Genomic DNA, 19,519 nt, shown 5'->3' with positions numbered 1-19,519 from the left:
TGTGTGACGTTCGCTGACTGAATGGAGAGAGCGGGAAGGTGGACTACTATCACGTCTCCACATCTTAAATAAGAGGTAAATATTGCAGTCTATAGTTATTCAAAAACGTCAATTTCAAACACGATATCAATATATTTGTCCACGTTAATGAGAGGCTCGCGAACATTAAATGACGTTAACCTCTGTTAGCCTATCAATGCATACAGGGCTTTCCACTAAGGCTCATACTAGCCAGCCATGACAAACAAGTAGCCAGCCGGGGGTGGGTGTTAAACACAAAATAAACTCCGCCGAGTGCGCGCACACTACTGCCTCTGCCGAGTGCGCGCGCACACCGCATGTCGGGGCCACGGATCAACGAAGTCGGCGTGGAATTTGTGGTTATTATCGGTACAAACAGCGCGAATCACAACTTAAATGAGTGCGGTTCAGTTTGACATTATTGTCAGTCTGTTAGATAAACATTTAATTTTATTAAAATCGAAAATTAATATTTAGAGCCCGTGGGCTACAAAAATAATAGTCATTAAAGTAGCCGGCTGGACTTAATTGTGTAGTCGGCTGTATGGCTGGCAGCCGGTGCTTGTGGAAAGCCCTGTATAGGGCCTGACTAGCCTTTGGTAACACACTAAACGAATTATCTTTCATTTTTGGCACTGGCGGCACGGTGGTGTAGTGGTTAGCGCTGTCGCCTCACAGCAAGAAGGTCCTGGGTTCGAGCCCTGGGGCCGGCGAGGGCCTTTCTGTGCGGAGTTTGCATGTTCTCCCCATGTCCGCGTGGGTTTCCTCCGGGTGCTCCGGTTTCCCCCACAGTCCAAAGACATGCAGGTTAGGTTAACTGGTGACTCTAAATTGACCGTAGGTGTGAATGTGAGTGTGAATGGTTGTCTGTGTCTATATGTCAGCCCTGTGATGACCTGGCGACTTGTCCAGGGTGTACCCCGCCTTTTGCCCGTAGTCAGCTGGGATAGGCTCCAGCTTGCCTGCGACCCTGTAGAAGGATAAAGCGGCTAGAGATAATGAGATGAGATTTTTGGCACTTTTTCTGTTTGTGTAGATGGGAAGACATACTGAGAATCCAAATCGCCAACATTTGAAATAATAATTATTTTGAATTATTTCTTGTCTTATTTAATGAAGGTTGTAATAGAATTAGCCTACATTTGGCTTAAGCTGGATGAGACAGAGACATAATTTTATAGCCATTTGTTAAACAGCTGACAGGGAACGTAATTAACCGTTCCGGGAACGAAATTTTTTTGTTCTAACCGGTTCGGGAACGTCTATTTAATGGTGGAACTCAAAACCGGAAACGTTAAAATTCCGTTTCGGAACGAACCAATAGGAAAAAAATTCTGGTTCAAAGCCCTGCTTCTTACCCAACATATTTGCAGAAAGCCAAGGTAAGAAAGTATTTTCACATTTTTGTGAAATATACTGACAGATTCTTAAAGTAGAAGTGTCAAAGTACACTATATAGCCAAAAGTTTGTGAACACCTGACCATCGCACCCATGTGTAGGTCTTCCTTAGACTGTTGCCACAAAGTTAGAAGCACACAGTTGTCCAAAATGTCTTTTTATCCTGTAACATTAAGATGTACCCTCACTGGAAATACGGTTCCTAAACATGTTCCAGCATGACAATGCACCTGTTCACAGTACTAGTATAAAAGATATGGTTTGCCAAAATTGATGTAGAAGGTCTTGAGTGGCCTGCCCAAAGCCGTGACCCCAACACCTCTGAACTCGATGAACTAGAACACTGACTGTGCACCAGGCCTCTTCGTAACATCAGTGCCTATCTACAGCTCTTGTGGTTGAATCCACATAGCCACACTCCAAAATCTCATGGAAAGCCTTCTCAGAAGAATGGAGGCTGTTAGAGCAGCAAAAGGGGACATTTGAATGACATGTTCACCAAGCACATATGGGTATAATGATCAGTATAAAAGTTGTTTGGGGTTTTTTTTTTCCAGATAAAACACTCAAATGTCAATGACAGCATGACCTTCTGTATATGAACAAGTACTGAAATGGCAAAGCCTTAGACACAGGAAAAGCTCAAGGCTGTTGATTGTAACAGTAAATAAAATGACAGTCACTGGAAAACATGGCTCAGTTGAATAAAGGTCATTGCTCAGCCACTTGAGTAGCTCCGGTACCGTGGCCTCAATTCAGTGCAATGTATCTACTAAGCTTAGGGCAATTACTAAGGGCCTTCTGATGATATTGAATCCTTTACTCAAAGCTAGGAAAACAAGTACTGTGCATCAAGAGCTCATACAAGCAAACATGCATGTTTAATCCTGACTGACCAGACAGAAGAAGCACATTTCCCATTAGGACCTTGTGGAAAAATTGAGAAGTGAATAGGAACAAAGTGATTGTTGATGAAGCGCTCACTGACATCATGGCACCGCTTGAACGCTTTATGTAACATGATACCACGATGCAATTACTGCCTCTCATGGCCTCTTGTGTTTGCCCATCCATTTACACAGGAAATAGCTGATAAATGTTTGCTCTCACAACATCAGGTTAGACACAATGAAACAGTGCAAGCGACATAGTGAGTTTCTGCACAGTGACGTTCTTTGGGAGGTGGAGTGTACAGTGAGTAAATACATAATGGAAGTCAAAGAATCATTAGACAGGTGATGATTTACTTGCTCTTTGGTTTGTGTGGAAAAGCACTCACTGGATTTCGAGCCTACACACTACACAAACCATTGCCTCTTTAATTAAGTAGGCAAGACATAGCTGGAGGTTCATCAACTGCACAGCCCCGGACAGTTCCAAGGGGCTCAAGGATAACACTGTTCTGGTCCAAAAAAGCCTGACTGAAATATAGCTGAGGACTCTTGTGAACCCGGCCGTGTGAGACTAGAGGGCACGGACATGAGCGCTGTGGCAGAGGAGCGGCAAAACATTGCACCCAAAGATCCTGTGATTTAATAGCTTCCAGTACCGAGTCAATTTCCTGTCAATAACTCCATACTCTTACTACTCAACAATTTTATTCTGTGAAAAGACTGACTTCTCCATCCACAGTGTAATCTAGCTGAAGACCATACCCTTCATTGTTCTAACACTTCCAAACACCAAATAAGTAGTAAATACGTGATTCTATGGTTGCAGTGCCTTTTAATGCTTGTAATTCTTAAGAATAAACTTATTTCAACGTTGAAAATCACAAAACATACATTTAATCATTCAAAAAAATATATCTGCGACCCCATCAACAATATTTCATTTTTCACAAGGTTTCTTTGTGACTGACTGGATTTTTCTCGAATTTAATTCACTTTCAATCTATAATTTGGGTTCTTTTATCAAACTGACAGTCAGTCATGTCAAAATATCATTGAAAATAAGAAAAAAAAAAACATTGCGAGAACATTACTTTTTTGCATGAGCTTCAGGAAATTCAGGTGATGCAAGACGTCCTACTGAACATGTGACTTGTGGAATATTACAAATATTTCATATATGAATGTGTTAACATGTAACAGCGTTGAGTGAATGTTGTGGGACACTATAATGGACGACTCATGGAAAAGCATGGTTCATCGGTATGAGATGTTAAGCTAAATGGATTCACATATTAATACAAAAAAAATAGGATTCTGAAGTAGTTATTAAGAAATTTAGCATTGGTGAAGAGAAAGGGTTGTTATAAAGGTTGTTATTAAATGAACATTCCCCATTGCAGTGGTGAACCGTTACTATTAGAGCTGGGAATTCAGCTCAGCCAAAACTTAACCAGAGACACCAAAAAAGCAACAGGGCAAAGGATTTTGCAAGGGATTAGCGGCAGGGTGCCAGGTAGCTCTGTTGTGTGTAGTTGTCGATGTTGATTTTAAAAGCAACTAAGTAAATTACATAGGGAAATGAATACTTAAGTACAGTGTCTTGCAAAAGTATTCATCCTCCCCATGTGTTTGTCCTGTTTTGTCACATTGCAAATTAGAATTAAAATTGACTTTTGGAGGATTAACACCATTTGATTTACACAACATACCTACAACTTTAAAGGTGAAAATTGTTGTTTTATTGTGACACAAACAATAATTAAGATGAAAAAAAAAACAGAAATCTGGAGTGTGCATACGGTAGGTATTCACCTCCCAAAGTCAATACTTTGTAGAGCCCCCTTTTGCTGCAATTACAGCTGCAAGTCTCTTGAGGTATGTCTCTATTAGCTTAGCACATCTAGCTACTGGGATTTTTGCCCATTCCTCAAGGCAAAACTGCTCCAACTCCATCAAGTTAGATGGGTTGCGTTGGTGTACAACAATCTTCAAGTTATGCCACAGATTCTCAATTGGATCGAGGTCTGGGCTTTACCAGGCCATTCCAAGACATTTAAATGTTTCCCTTTAAACCACTCCAGTGTAGCTTCAGCAGTATGTTTAGGGTCATTGTCCTGCAGGAATGTGAACCTTTGTCGCAGTCTCAAACCTCTGGCTGATTCAAACAGGTTTTCCTCCAGAATTGCCTTATATTTAGTGCCATCCATCTTTCCTTCAGTCCTGACCAGCTTTCCTGTCCCTGCAGATGAAAAATATCCCCACAACATGATGCTGCCACCACCATGCTTCACTGTAGGAATGGTATTCTCAGAGTGTTGGGTCTGTGCCACACATGGCATTTCCCATGATTGACAAAAAGATCAATTTTTGTCTCATTTGACCAGAGAATCTTTTTCCATGTGTTTGAGGAGTCTGCCACATGCTGCTGGGCAAACTCCAAATGTGTTTTCTTAAGCAATGGCTTTTTTCTGGCCACTCTTCCATAAAGCCCCACTCTGTGGACTGTACGACTTAAAGTGGTGTCTTTGTTGCATCTCTGATTAATGCCCTCCTTGCCCAGTCTGAGTTTTGGTGGGCAGCCTTCTCTTGTCAGGTTTGTAGTGGTGACATATTCTTTCCATTTTGCTATAATGGATTTAATGGTGCTTCCTGGGATATTCAAAGTTTGGGATATTTTTTACAACCCAACCCTGATCTATAATTCTTCACAACTTTGTCTCTGACCTATTTGAAGTGCTCCTTGGGTTTCATGTTGCTTGCTTAGTAGTGTTGCAGAGTCAGGGTCCTTCCAGAACAGGTTGATTTATACAGACATCATGTGACACTTTGATTACATACAGGTGAATCTTAATCAACTAATTATGAGACTTATGAAGTGAATTGGTTGGTCCAGCTCTTATTTAGGGGTTTCATATGAAAGAGGGTGAATACCTATGCACACTCCAGATTTCTGTTTTTTCATCTTAATTATTGTTTGTGTCACAATAAAACAACAAATTTCACCTTTACAGTGGTAGGCATGTTGTGTAAATCAAATGGTGCTAACCCTCCAAAAATCCACTTTAATTCCATCTTGTAATGTAACAAAACGGGACAAACACCAAGGGGGATGAATACTTTTGCAAGACACTGTATGAGTGAAAAATATTGTGGTGAGCGTGTGTGGAAGAGTCTGGAGACAGAAATCTTAGTTTCTCAGTCGTTAGCCTGTGCTACTTTTGACTGTGCTACTTGCTCTCAATAGCACTGACTTGACTGCTTTATTAGCATTCGCTAACACTAATGATAAACGCTATACCGGCTATACCAGCTGGAAGGTTACTTCACTGCTGCACTGATGGCACTGACTTGCGGGTAAGTTAGCATTGGTCTTTGAGAAGGCCCAAGGTGATCAATTTTTGGTCCCCCTCACTATAAATCAAAATCTGATTGGTTAATTCATCTGTCACGTCCTACATAAACATACACTGCCATGGCCTTCTGTCCCAGCAATGAAGTCCTAACCAATGAGTGAGCCGGCTCTAAACTCTTCTCAGCCTAGAGACAACAAACAAAAAAAAAATCTCATTGGATAACTCAATTTTAATGTTTTCAGGACAGTAACCCTTTCATTTCTGAAGCAAATTTGATAGAAAATGAGGCCAAATTAGATTTAGAGAATAATTATAATTAAAGAATGAAAGAGATTAAATATAACATTTGAAATGCTATGTTTGGACTTTCTCTGAAGGCCTAGAAGGCCCTGATGGTTCCCCTCTGCCCCAGTGTTATTAAAAGAAAATCTTCCCAGAAAATCATACAGGTGTTAAAGGACCCCAGTTTGACTCACAGCAGCACTGCACCCTAGCACTGTAATAGATACTGACAATGGACAACTGGAATGTAACAATCCCAAAACCTAAAGTAAACCTCATCTCATCTCTTTATCTCTAGCCGCTTTATCCTGTTCTACAGGGTCGCAGGCAAGCCGGAGCCTATCCCAGCTGACTACGGGCGAAAGGCAGGGTACACCCTGGACAAGTCGCCAGGTCATCACAGGGCTGACACATAGACACAGACAACCATTCACACTCACATTCACACCTACGGTCAATTTAGAGTCACCAGTTAACCTAACCTGCATGTCTTTGGACTGTGGGGGAAACCGGAGCACCCGGGGGAAACCCACACGAACACGGGGAGAACATGCAAACTCCATACAGAAAGGCCCTTGCCGGCTGCGGGGCTCGAACCCGGACCTTCTTGCTGTGAGGCGACAGCGCTAACCACTACACCACTGTGCCACCCCTAAAGTAAACCTGATAAAGTAAAAAGTAAGTTGTTGACTATAATCAATGCTTTTGAAAGACAGTCCCCTAGTTTACTCAGTCACATTAAATGTGAAGGTCCACAGGGTGCCTGGTTGAGACCGGTTATGATGATGAGTGAAGTAGGTAAGTAATCATACAACTTCAGGAGTTGAATAACATTATGTTCTGCATCATGGCTAGTAAATGGCAGGCCTTGCATTGGGCAACTAGATTTGAAAGTCTGATACTCATTTCAAATGTTTCACAGTATATAATGTAACCAAACAAATTAAATGAACAGACAAAACATCTGTAAAACATGGTTCAACCAGGAAGAAGAGAGTCGCATTCTGTGTGTAATACATTATTTTACTGTACTATTAAAAGCAGACTAGATATTACTTTTTGCTACTATGAAGAAAGCTCTGAAGCTGAGCCTATATGCCCATTGTGAGGAAAAAATCAAAGGGATAGTCGACAGTATATTCAGTGACAGAGAGCTTTTTTCAACCCAAGCCATTATGGTAATAGCATAAAATGATGGCAGTGAGGTTTTTCACCCGATAGCTTTCATAACTGTGATTGAGATGCATTATGTGCAATAACTCAGTGAATGACTTTCATCATACACTTTGATGATGCATCAGTGAGGATTTTTTTTTTTTTTTTTTGGGGGGGGGGTCTTCCTCCTCTTGTCTCAAGAAAGAAATAAAATGTAGCTATGTTGTATGTATATAAAGTCAATCATCTCCAAAAGTATTGGAACAGCAAGGCCAATTCTATTGTTTTTTGCTATGCACTGAAGACATCAGAGTTTGAGTTCAAAAGATGATTGAGTCAGTAAATCAGAATTTCAGCTTTTCTTTCCAGATATTTACATCTAGATGTGTTAAGCAACCTAGAACTTGGCTGTGTTGGCAGCATGTTTTGGGTCATTGTCTTGCTACAAGATGTTAGATTGGATGTGTTTCTCTGTAAATTGGCAGACAGAATGTTTCTGTAGATTTCTGAATTCATTGGGCTGCTTCCATCATGAGTTACAGTACCAGTCAAAAGTTTGGACACCCCTACTCATTCATAGGTTTTTCTGTATTTTGACTACTTTCTACATTGTAGAACAATACTGAAGACAAAACTATGAAATAAAATCCATCCATCCATTATCTGTAGCCGCTTATCCTGTACAGGGTCACAGGCAAGCTAGAGCCTATCCCAGCTGACTATGGGCAATGAAATAACATATGGATATGGAATTATGTGGTAAACAAAAAAGCATTAAAAAATAATCCAAAATGTTTCATATTTTCGATTCTTCAAAGTAGCCACCGTTTACCTTGATGACACTTTGCACACTATTAGCATTATCTTAACCAGCTTCATGAGGTAGTCACCTGGAATACTTTTCAATTAACAGGTGCCTTGTCAAAAGTTACATCCGTCCGTTATCTGTAGCTGCTTATCCTGTTCTACAGGGTTGCAGGCAAGCTGGAGCCTATCCCAGCTGACTATGGGTGAGAGGCGGGGTACACCCTGGACAAGTCGCCAGGTTATCGCAGGGCTGACACATAGACACAGACAACCATTCACAGTCACATTCACACCTACGGTCAATTTAGAGCCACCAATTAGCCAAACCTGCATGTCTTTGGACTGTGGAGGAAACCAGAGCACCCAGAGGAAACCCACGCACCCCATGCAAACTTCCTTGTCAAAAGTTAATTAGTGCAATTTCTTGCCTTCTTAATGCATTTGAGCTCAAACAGTAAATAATAAAAATACAGTAAATAGTTCTATTCCACAACTGTAGAAATCCATATTATGTCAAGAACCGCTTGACTAAGTAAAGAGAAACGACATCCATCATTACTTTAAAATGTGAAATGTCTTTTAATTGATAAAAATGAAGAAAAAATATTGAATTAGGTGTGTCCAAACTTTTGACTGGTACTGTATATCAATAAAGATTAGTGATCCTGTTCCAGAAGCATCCATGCACACCCATGCCATGACACTACATCCACCATGCTTGACTGATGAGCTGGTATGTTTTGGATCATGAGCAGATTCTTTCTTTCCCACACTTTGGCCTTTCCATCACTTTGGTAGAGGTTAATCTTAGTTTCAGAAATTTTGTGGCTCATCTCTGTATTTCTTTGTAAATGTATTTCTCTGAGAGAGAAATATTTCTGAGAGACAGAGAGAGAGAGACAGAGAGAGAGAGCGCTACATGGCCAAGGCAGAATGTGTCCAGATTTCATATATATCCACCTTAGATACTTGCCTACTGGACATTCCTTGACATCTACATGAACAGGTTTTCCAATTAAGTATTGTCTTTAGTGAGTTTCTAGTGATAAAGCCATACAGGATTTTTTTTAAAGTGGTATATGGTCTATGAAGAAAGCATTACAGCATTCCAACTAATTAAGAATTAACATTCTTTTTACACATCAAACCAATAATAACATTAAACTAGATAGAACTCGACGCCAACGGCGTCGATGGGGATGCCTCCGCCCGGTAGACTACACGCCTTATTAAGTTGTGATTTTGGGATGGACATTTGACCTCACAGTAATCTTGACCTGGTGAAATTACTTGTATCAGCCTTGGAGACATTGTGTTCACAAGGTTTTCGGACAGACATTTGACCTCACAGTGACCTTGACTTTAGACCTTTTGATCTCAAAATCTAATCAGTTTATCTTTGTCCCCAAATGCACAAATGGTGAATGTTTGGTGAAATTCCTTTCATCTGCCTTGGAGATATTGTGTTCACAATGTTCTCGGACAGACATTTGACCTCACAGTGACCTTGACCTTAGACCTTTTGATCTCAAAATCTAGTCAGTTTATCTTTGTCCCCAAATGCACAAATGGTGAAGGTTTGGTGAAATTCCTTTGATGTGCCTTGGAGATATTGTGTTCACAAGGTTTTCGGACAGACATTTGACCCCACAGTGACCTTGACCTTAGACCAGGGGTGTCCAAACTGATCCATAAAGGGCCATGTGGCCGCAGGTTTTCATTCCAGCCATGCAGCAGCACACCTAATTTGGCTTATTCAATCAACTGACACACCCACCCTTTAATCAAGGGTGGGTGTGGCTGCAAGTATTTGACTGTGTGAAGACAGTTCAGTTGATTGAATGAGCCAAGTCAGGTGTGCTGCTGCATGGCTGGAATGAAAACCTGCAGTCACATGGCCCTTTATGGATCAGTTTGGACACCCCTGCCTTAGACCTTTTGATCTCAAAATCTAATCAGTTCATGTTTGTCCCAAAGCGCACAAATTGTGAAGGTTTGGTGAAATTCCTTTCATTAGCCTTTGAGATATCGCGTTCACAAAGTTTCGGGACGCACGCACACACGGACGCACGGACAGACGGACAACCCAAAAACATAATACCTCCTGCACCTTATGGTGGCGGAGGCATAAAAAAAAACATCCTGTCACAGGCAGATCATTACATTACATTACAGGCATTTAGCAGACACTCTTATCCAGAGTGACATACAACATACCCAGAGTAGCCTGGGGAACAGTTGGGGGTTAGGTGCCTTGCTCAAGGGTACTACAACCATTCCTGCTGGCCCAGGGAATCGAACCAGTGACATTTTGGTCCCAAAACTGCTTCTCAAACCATTAGGCCATGACTCCCCCAAAAATAGCTAAAGCCTTGAACAGAAAAACATTGGCCCTATCATAGGAAGATGTATGTGGATTAGGGCAGATAGTGCTGTGGCACTGCATGAGCAGCAGTTCAAAAATATGCAGTTACATTACATTACAGGCATTTAGCAGACGCTCTTATCCAGAGGGACATACAACATACCCAGAGCAGCCTGGGGAGCAGGTTCCTTGCTCAAGGGTACTTCAGCCATTCCTGGTGGTCTAGGGAACTAAACCAGTGACCTTTTGGTACCAAAGCTGCTTCTCTAACCATCAGGCCATGGCTTCCCCCAGCTGGTTGGTTTTTACATGGAATCATGTGTTAGGTTTCACCCTCTGTGGTTTGTTAGCTGCTATATGATACTAGAGAGAGCTGGCAGGTGGGTGGGAGCTGGCCAAGACCAATTTACTGACAGAAAATGAGAGAACAATAAAAAAAAAAGAAAGACTTCTGAAGTCAGAAAGATAAACAGTACAATTTCATAGGGCAGCGACTTTGAGAGTTAAAAAGACCATATACTTCTTAGGAAAAGAAAGTCTCTAAATAAGAGCTGGAAGATGGCGAGAGATGCGGTGGAGACAGTAATCAGGCAGAACAGAGAAGTCTGACTCCACCAGCAATGCCGCAGAACACTTCAGAGGTACCCTGTGTATTTCATGGTTGGTTTTAACAGCTGGAAGAGTTAAAGGTCTTATCTGAGTTGTTGTACAGAACCTGCTTTAATATGTGAAGCAGGATAATGTTTCCAGCATCAGAACATGACCAGGATAAATAATATCAAGCACCATGGAAATGAATCTAAACGTGTTAATAACTATCTTTGATTACCTGCAATCACAGTTATCTGCACACATTTAGTAGAAAGCATCTACCCCAGCCCTGCAGAGATGATGACCATTTCACCAACCTTGAGCACTGTAGCATGTCCCATTTACACATCCTGCATACAAAGTTGTAATAGAAATTGAAATGTACCTATTGCTCTTTTAAATCTCTACCAGCCGCTATAATAAAAACAGACTGAATCCCTTTTTACTTCCTAAGTTCCACTATAGTGGGTGTATCTGCATCACTGTGTATATTTTACTTAGCTGCTTCAGCAATTTTAAGCTGAAAAACTAATTGCCTCGCTCTCTTTGTGTCCAACAGGAGGGATTCTGCATTCTGTAGCCAGATGGACGAGTGCTGGCACTCCTCTCTTCCTCTGCAGGCAGCTTTTACAACTAGCCACACACACGCTGACTGATCTTTACAGCTTTTATTCGAGCTAAAGATAGCTCAAAGATGCATACTGTGTGCAGTATGAAATTTAAATGAGCTGTAACTACCCTGTTCATCCTATGCTAACATACGGTAATGTGCAAAAGTTTGCACAGCCTTAGGACCAAATGAAAAAGGCATTTAGTGTTAACATGATGTGTTAAATAACTATCAATTTTAATATACAGTAGTAGCCCTGTGAGGACCTGGCGACTTGTCCAGGGTGTACCCCGCCTCTCGCACACAGTCAGCAGGGAATAGGCTCCAGCTTGCCCACGACCCTGCACTGGATAAGCGGTTATGGATAATGGATGGATGGATGGATGGATGTTAATATAGTGGGGCGACACGGTGGTGTAGTGGTTAGCATTATCACCTCACAGCAAAAAGGTTCTGGGTCTGAGCCCCACGGCCAACAGGGGCCTTTCTGTATGTTCTCTTCGTGCCGGTGTTGGTTTCCTCCCACAGTCAAAAGACACACAAGTGGCAACTCTAAATTGCCCGTGGGTGTGTCTGTGAGTGTGAATGGCTGTCTGTCTCTCTGTGAATGGTCCTGCAATGACTTAGCAGCCTGTCCAGGGTGTGTCCCGCCTCTCAACCAATGTCAACTGAGATTGGCTCCAGCTTCCCCGCAACGGATAAGCAGTATAGAATATGAATGAATGAATGTTAATATAGTAATAGTAAAAATCAAAGAATCAATTTTTAAAATGCTTTTTATTTGCAGATAAATTGCAAAAACGGGGGGGGGTGAAAATGTTTGCACTCAAGAGTATAACCAGAGAAATTATAAACATCATAAACTGTTGCTTTATATGGCAGGTCATAGATTTTTTTTTTTTTTTAGTTCATTCATCTTCAGTAAGCAATTTATCCTGGTCAGGGTCACAGTGGACATGGAGACTCTCCCAGGAAAACTAGAAAGGAGGTACACCGAAGGGCACCCTGTTTTATTTAAAGAACAGGGATCTATCAAAGTCTGATCTTCACAACACATGTTTGTGGAAGTGTATCATGGCACGAACAAAGGAGATTTCTGAGGACCTCAGAAAAAGTGTTGTTGATGCTCATCAGAGTTTAGACTCCACCAATCCACAGTCAGACAGATTGTGTACAAATGGAAGAAACTCAAGACCATTGTTACCCTCCCCAGGAGTAGTCGACCAACAAAGATCATTCCAAGAGCAAGGCGTGCAATAGTCGGTGAGGTTACAAAGGACCCCAGGGTAACTTCTAAGCAACTGAAGGCCTCTCTCACATTGGCTAATGTTAATGTTCATGAGTCCACCATCAGGAGAACACTGAACAACAATGGTGTGCATGGCAGGGTTGCAAGAAGAAAGCCACTGCTCTCCAAAAAGAACATTGCTGCTCATCTGCAGTTTGCTAAAGATCACATGGACAAGCCAGAAGGCTATTGGAAAAATGTTTTGTGGACGGATGAGACCAAAATAGAACTTTTTGGTTTAAATGAGAAGCATTATGTTTGGAGAAAGGAAAACGCTGCATTCCAGCATAAGAACCTTATCCCATCTGTGAAACATGGTGGTGGCAGTATCATGGTTTGGGCCTGTTTTGCTGCATCTGGGCCGAGACGGCTTGCCATTATTGATCGAACAATGAATTCTGAATTATACCAGTGAATTCTAAAGGAAAATGTCAGGACATCTGTCCATGAACTGAATCTCAAGAGAAAGTGGGTCATGCAGCAAGACAACGACCCAAAGCACACAAGTCGTTCTACCAAAGAATGGTTAAAGAAGAATAAAGTTAATGTTTTGGAATGGCCAAGTCAAAGTCCTGACCTTAATCCAATTGAAATGTTGTGGAAGGACTTGAAGCGAGCAGTTAATGTGAGGAAACCCACCAACATCCCAGAGTTGAAGCTGTTCTGTACAGAGGAATGAGCTAAAATTCCTCCAAGCCAGTGTGCAGGACTGATCAACAGTTACCGGAAACATTTAGTTGCAGTTATTGCTGCACAAGGGGGTCACACCAGATACTGAAAGCAAAGGTTCACATCCTTTTGCCACTCACAGATATGTAATATTGGATCATTTTCCTCAATAAATAAATGATCATGTATAATATTTTTTGTCTCATTTGTTTAACTGGGTTCTATTTATCTACTTTTAGGACTTGTGCGGAAATCTGATGATGCTTTTGGTCATATTTATGCAGAAATATAGAAAATTCTAAAGGGTTCACAAACTTTCAAGCACCACTGTAATTCTGCACAGCCAGTAACCCAAGCTCAGGATCAAACTGGGAACAGGATAAAACCTGGGGTTGTGAGACAGCAATGCTACCTGCTACACCACTGTGCCATCCTATCTTTGGAATGATAAGGTACGTTTTGAGGGAAGGTAATAAGTTAGACAATCTACACCACAATATTGTTAAAATAATAACAGCATATGAGGCTGAATTTTCTGAGACCAAAACTTTATGGTTCTGCATCACAGATTGAAGTTTCGAAGCCTCTGCCCTTATATTAAATTGATGAACTCAATATAAGGCAGCCATATAAAATGCAATAACTTGTCTCACTCTCACAAAATATGTAAAAGTTTTGTCAGCCTACAGCATAACCATGAACAGAAGTAATATGGAAAAATTACTCAAAAATATTCATCACTCTATAACGACTGTCATTTCTTTTTCCAACACAAAGCCCTTGTGTACGGTATAGTCATCACCCAAATATCAAAAACATCAACTCTTTTTCCAACACAAAGCCCAAGATAAATCTCATCTCATCTCATTATCTCTAGCCGCTTTATCCTTCTACAGGGTCGCAGGCAAGCTGGAGCCTATCCCAGCTGACTACGGGCGAAAGGCGGGGTACACCCTGGACAAGTCGCCAGGTCATCACAGGGCTGACACATAGACACAGACAACCATTCACACTCACATTCACACCTACGGTCAATTTAGAGTCACCAGTTAACCTAACCTGCATGTCTTTGGACTGTGGGGGAAACCGGAGCACCCGGAGGAAACCCACGCGGACACGGGGAGAACATGCAAACTCCACACAGAAAGGCCCTCGCCGGCCCCGGGGCTCAAACCCAGGACCTTCTTGCTGTGAGGCGACAGCGCTAACCACTACACCACCGTGCCGCCCCGCCCAAGATAAATATCAGGTATAATGACAATAACGAAGAGTTGCCTTGCATCAGTGTATTCCTGGTAAAAACAAAACCACACTTTAAAAGCAGAAAGTGTCCTGTCAAATTTATTGCCAGGCTGTTTGAGTCTGTAATGAGTGAGGCAGAACATGAACACTCCCTAGACAGGATAAACAGGCCCTCTGAGCCCGCCCTATCATGGCCGAGAGTCTATTCCTCAATCTGCCCTGTCAATCAGTCTGACAATCTCTCCCTACAGAGGAAGATACAGACCAAGAGGAAGAAACACACACACACACACACACACGGATATCCCAGGAGACTGAGCTCCCAGCTCCCTCTTTAGGCATGGAGTGTGACAGTATTAACATTAGCACACACAGCGGTCCTCCACTACAGGGTGGCTTTTGTACCTACAGCAACCCAGTTTGATACAAACTGCTCCTCAGATGTTTGCTATTAGAGCTCAATCGCAAATATAACCTCCCCTACACACACACACACACACTCTCACAAATGCACATACACAACATCTGTAATCTGAGCATGGCATCTATAATTATTTAAAAGTGAAGATGCTCCAGGTTCTCAGCATGTCATGATTTAGGCCCAAAGCACTGTGTTCTTACCTCTGTGATCCTGGTGCGGTGTGACGTGTCCGTGTTCCCCTAGCCTACATCTTTACACACACTGCAGCCGTGTGAATATTACTAGCTCTTCTTCACACACTGTGTGGCTTTGCTTGCCTCACACACACTCTGGGGCTCTGTGTGGCTATAATTGGATCGTGGCTCATTCAAGCAGAAAATTCTTTTTTTTTTGGTAAAACAAATCTGCTTTTTTTTTTTTTTTTTACTTAAAACACACCATCAATTTAAAATTCATTTTGTGCATGTCTCCGGTTCTGCTTTTGCATTCTGCAATTCAAGACTGGCGTTTTTTCGAGATCCTGAGATGGCTGTTAGGGATGTAAAAGTGCTGAGCCACACACCCACGAGGAACTATGCAGAACAGCGTGAAGCAGAGATGCCAAGTGCAGACATATTGCCGATGGTGTGAGAGGCATAGGAAATGGAGGAGGGTTCATCTGCAGTCTATTACTGTACATTTGAATAATGGCCTGGCATTGCAACGTCCTCTGCATTTTGAGTGATGTTCCCTCTTTGGTCAAACAGGGTCAGAGTCACCTAGGTTCAAGTTTAAATTGAATGAAAATTTGATCAGGGAGTAATATAGCACAGAATCATTCAGATGTATTAAGAGTGAAATTGCTTTCTCAAGCTGCACCTTTTAGCATTCTGAATGCACTCCATATTACAGGAATCCAATAAAATGTCTTATTTGCTCCCCCCCCCATTCTCCATCTCTCATCTAAAAGACAGAAACCTGTAATTTCTGCAGTAGAATATAAAGCAAGCTACAAACCTCTTAAGACTCTTGAAAATTGTGGATTTCTGAATCAAAGTCATGCAATTTACTGATTTCTGCTGTCGTGTGCTCTGTTGTGATACCTTCCAATGATCTAAAAAGTGATTTCCCTCCTGCAAGAAGTTTTGGTACAAGGATGAAGCTCAAAGATGCAAACATATTAGCTGCTATTCACTGAAATATGTGTGTGAATTCCATCAGTTGTAACATTTTGATCCTTAATTCAACTGTATACACCAGAGGGGAGCTGTCACGGCCTTCTAGGCCTTCAGAGAAAGCCCAAACATACGGTAGCATTTCAAATGTTAAATTTCTTTCATTCTTTAATTGCTTTCATTCTTTCGTAATTTCATTATAATTATTCTCTTCTAATTCATGTTTGCTTCAGAAATGAAAGGGTTACTGTCCTGAAAACATTAAAATCGAGTTATCCAATGACATTTTTTTTTGTTGTGTCTAGGCTACGAAGAGTTTAGAGATGGTTCACTCCTTGGTTAGGACTTCATTGCTGAGACAGAAGGTCATGGCAGTGTATGTTTATGTAGTAAGTGACAGATGAATTAACCAATCAGATTTTGATTTACAGTGGGAGGGACCAAAAATGTATCGCCCTCAGCCTTCTTGAAGGCCAACGCAAGCTTAACTGCGAGTCGGCACCGTCAGCACAGCAGTGAAGTCACCTTCCAGCCGGTGTAGGGTTCATCAATAGTGTTAGTGAATGCTAATAAAGTGGTCAAGCCAGTGCTATCAAGAGCAAGTAGCACAGGCTAATGACTGAGAAACAAAGATTTCTGTTTCCAGACTCTTCTTCCACGCTGCACGCTCGCCACAGTATTTTTCATTCATACTTAAGTATTCATTTCCCTATGTAATTTACTTAGTTACTTTTAAAATTAACATTGACAACTACACACAACCGAGCGACCTGGCAGCCTGCCACTAATCCCTTACAAAATCCTTTTCCCTGTTGGTTTTTTTGGCGTCTGGCTAAATTTTGGCTGAGCTGAAGTCCCAGCTCTAATAGTAACGGTTCGCCACTGGTATACACTATATGGCCAAGAGTTTGTGGAAACTTGACCATCACAGCTAAATGTGGGTCTTCTCTAAACTGGTATGATAAATTTGGAAGCACACAGTTATATAGAATGTACAGTGGTGCTTGAAAGTTTGTGAACCCTTTAGAATTTATGTTTCTGCATAAATATGACCTAAAACATCATCAGATTTTCACACAAGTCCTAAAAGTAGATAAAAAGAACCCAGTTAAACAAATGAGACAAAAATATTATACTTGGTCATTTATTTATTGAGGAAAATGATCCAATATTACATCTTTGTGAGTGGCAAAAGTATGTGAACCTCTAGGATTAGCAGTTAATTTGAAGGTGAAATTAGAGTCAGGTGTTTTCAATCAATGGGATGACAATCAGGTGTGAGTGGGCACCCTGTTTTATGTAAGGAACAGGGATCTATCAAAGTCTGATCTTCACAACACATGTTTGTGGAAGTGTATCATGGCACGAACAAAGGAGATTTCTGAGGACCTCAGAAAAAGTGTTGTTGATGCTCATCAGCCTGGAAAAGGTTACAAAACCATCTCTAAAGAGTTTGGACTCCACCAATCCACAGTCAGACAGATTGTGTACAAATGGAGAAAATTCAAGACCATTGTTACCCTCCCCAGGAGTGGTCGACCAACAAAGATCACTCCAAGAGCAAGGTGTGTAATCGTCGGCGAGGTCACAAAGGATCCCAGGGTAACTTCTAAGCAACTGAAGGCCTCTCTCACATTGGCTAATGTTAATGTTCATGAGTCCACCATCAGGAGAACACTGAACAACAATGGTGTGCATGGCAGGGTTGCAAGGAGAAAGCCACTGCTCTCCAAACAGAACATTGCTGCACGTTTGCAGTTTGCTAAAGATCACGTGGACAAGCCAGAAGGCTATTGGAAAATGTTTTGTGGACGGATGAAACCAAAATAGAATTTTTGGTTTAAATGAGAAGCGTTATGTTTGGAGAAAGGAAAACACTGCATTCCAGCATAAGAACCTTATCCCATCTGTGAAACATGATGGTGGTAGTATCATGGTTTGGGCCTGTTTTGGTGCATCTGGGCCAGGACGGCTTGCCATGATTGATGGAACAATGAATTCTGAACTATACCAGTGAATTCTAAAGGAAAATGTCAGGACATCTGTCCATGAACTGAGTCTCAAGATAAGCCGGGTCATGCAGCAAGACAATGACCCTAAGCACACAGTTCGTTCTACCAAAGAATGGTTAAAGAAGAATAAAGTAAATGTTTTGGAATGGCCAAGTCAAAGTCCTGACCTTAATCCAATCGAAATGTTGTGGAAGGACCTGAAGCGAGCAGTTCATGTGAGAAAACCCACCAACATCCCAGAGTTGAAGCTGTTCTGTATGGAGGAATGGGCTAAAATTCCTCCAAGCCGGTGTGCAGGACTGATCAACAGTTACTGGAAACGTTTACTTGCAGTTATTGCTGCACAAGGGGGTCACACCAGATACTGAAAGTAAATGTTCACATACTTTTGCCACTCGCAGATATGTAATATTGGATCATTTTCCTCAATAAATAAATGACCAAGTATAATATTTTTGTCTCATTTGTTTAACTGGGTTCTCTTTATCTACTTTTAGGACTTGTGTGAAAATCTGATGACGTTTTAGGTCATATTTATGCAGAAATATAGAAAATTCTAAAGGGTTCACAAACTTTCAAGCACCACTGTATGTGTGTGCTGTAGCATTATGATTTCCCTTCACTGGAACTATGTGGCCCAAACCTGTCCTAGCATGACAATGCTCCTGTGTACAAGGCAATGTTTATAAAGGCATGGTTTACCAAGGAGGTTGTGGAAGAACTCGAGTATCCTGCATAAAGAACTGACCTCAACCACCCATTGAACACTGTTGGGATGAACTGGCACACAGAATGGATCCCAGGTCTCCTGGCCAGACATTAGTACCTAATATTACTAATGCTCCTCTGGTTGAATGATCACAAATCCCCACAGTTATGCTCTAAAATCTAGTGGAAAGCCTTCTCAGAAGAGTGGAGATTACTATAACAGAAAATGTTGCTAAATCTGCAATGGGATGGAAGTGATGTTTAGGTAGCGCTGTCACCTCACAGCAAGAAGGTCCGGGTTCGAGCCCCGTGGCCGGAGAGGGCCTTTCTGTGCGGAGTTTGCATGTTCTCCCTGTGTCCGCATGGGTTTCCTCCGGGTGCTCCGGTTTCCCCCACAGTCCAAAGACATGCAGGTTAGGTTAACTGGTGACTCTAAATTGACCGTAGGTGTGAATGTGAGTGTGAATGGTTGTCTGTGTCTATGTGTCAGCCCTGTGATGACCTGGCGACTTGTCCAGGGTTTACCCCGCCTTTCGCCCGTAGTCAGCT

The sequence above is a fragment of the Neoarius graeffei genome, chromosome 25, assembly GCF_027579695.1.
Source record: "Neoarius graeffei isolate fNeoGra1 chromosome 25, fNeoGra1.pri, whole genome shotgun sequence".
NCBI lineage: Eukaryota > Metazoa > Chordata > Actinopteri > Siluriformes > Ariidae > Neoarius > Neoarius graeffei.
Note: the sequence above shows the minus strand (reverse complement) of the source record.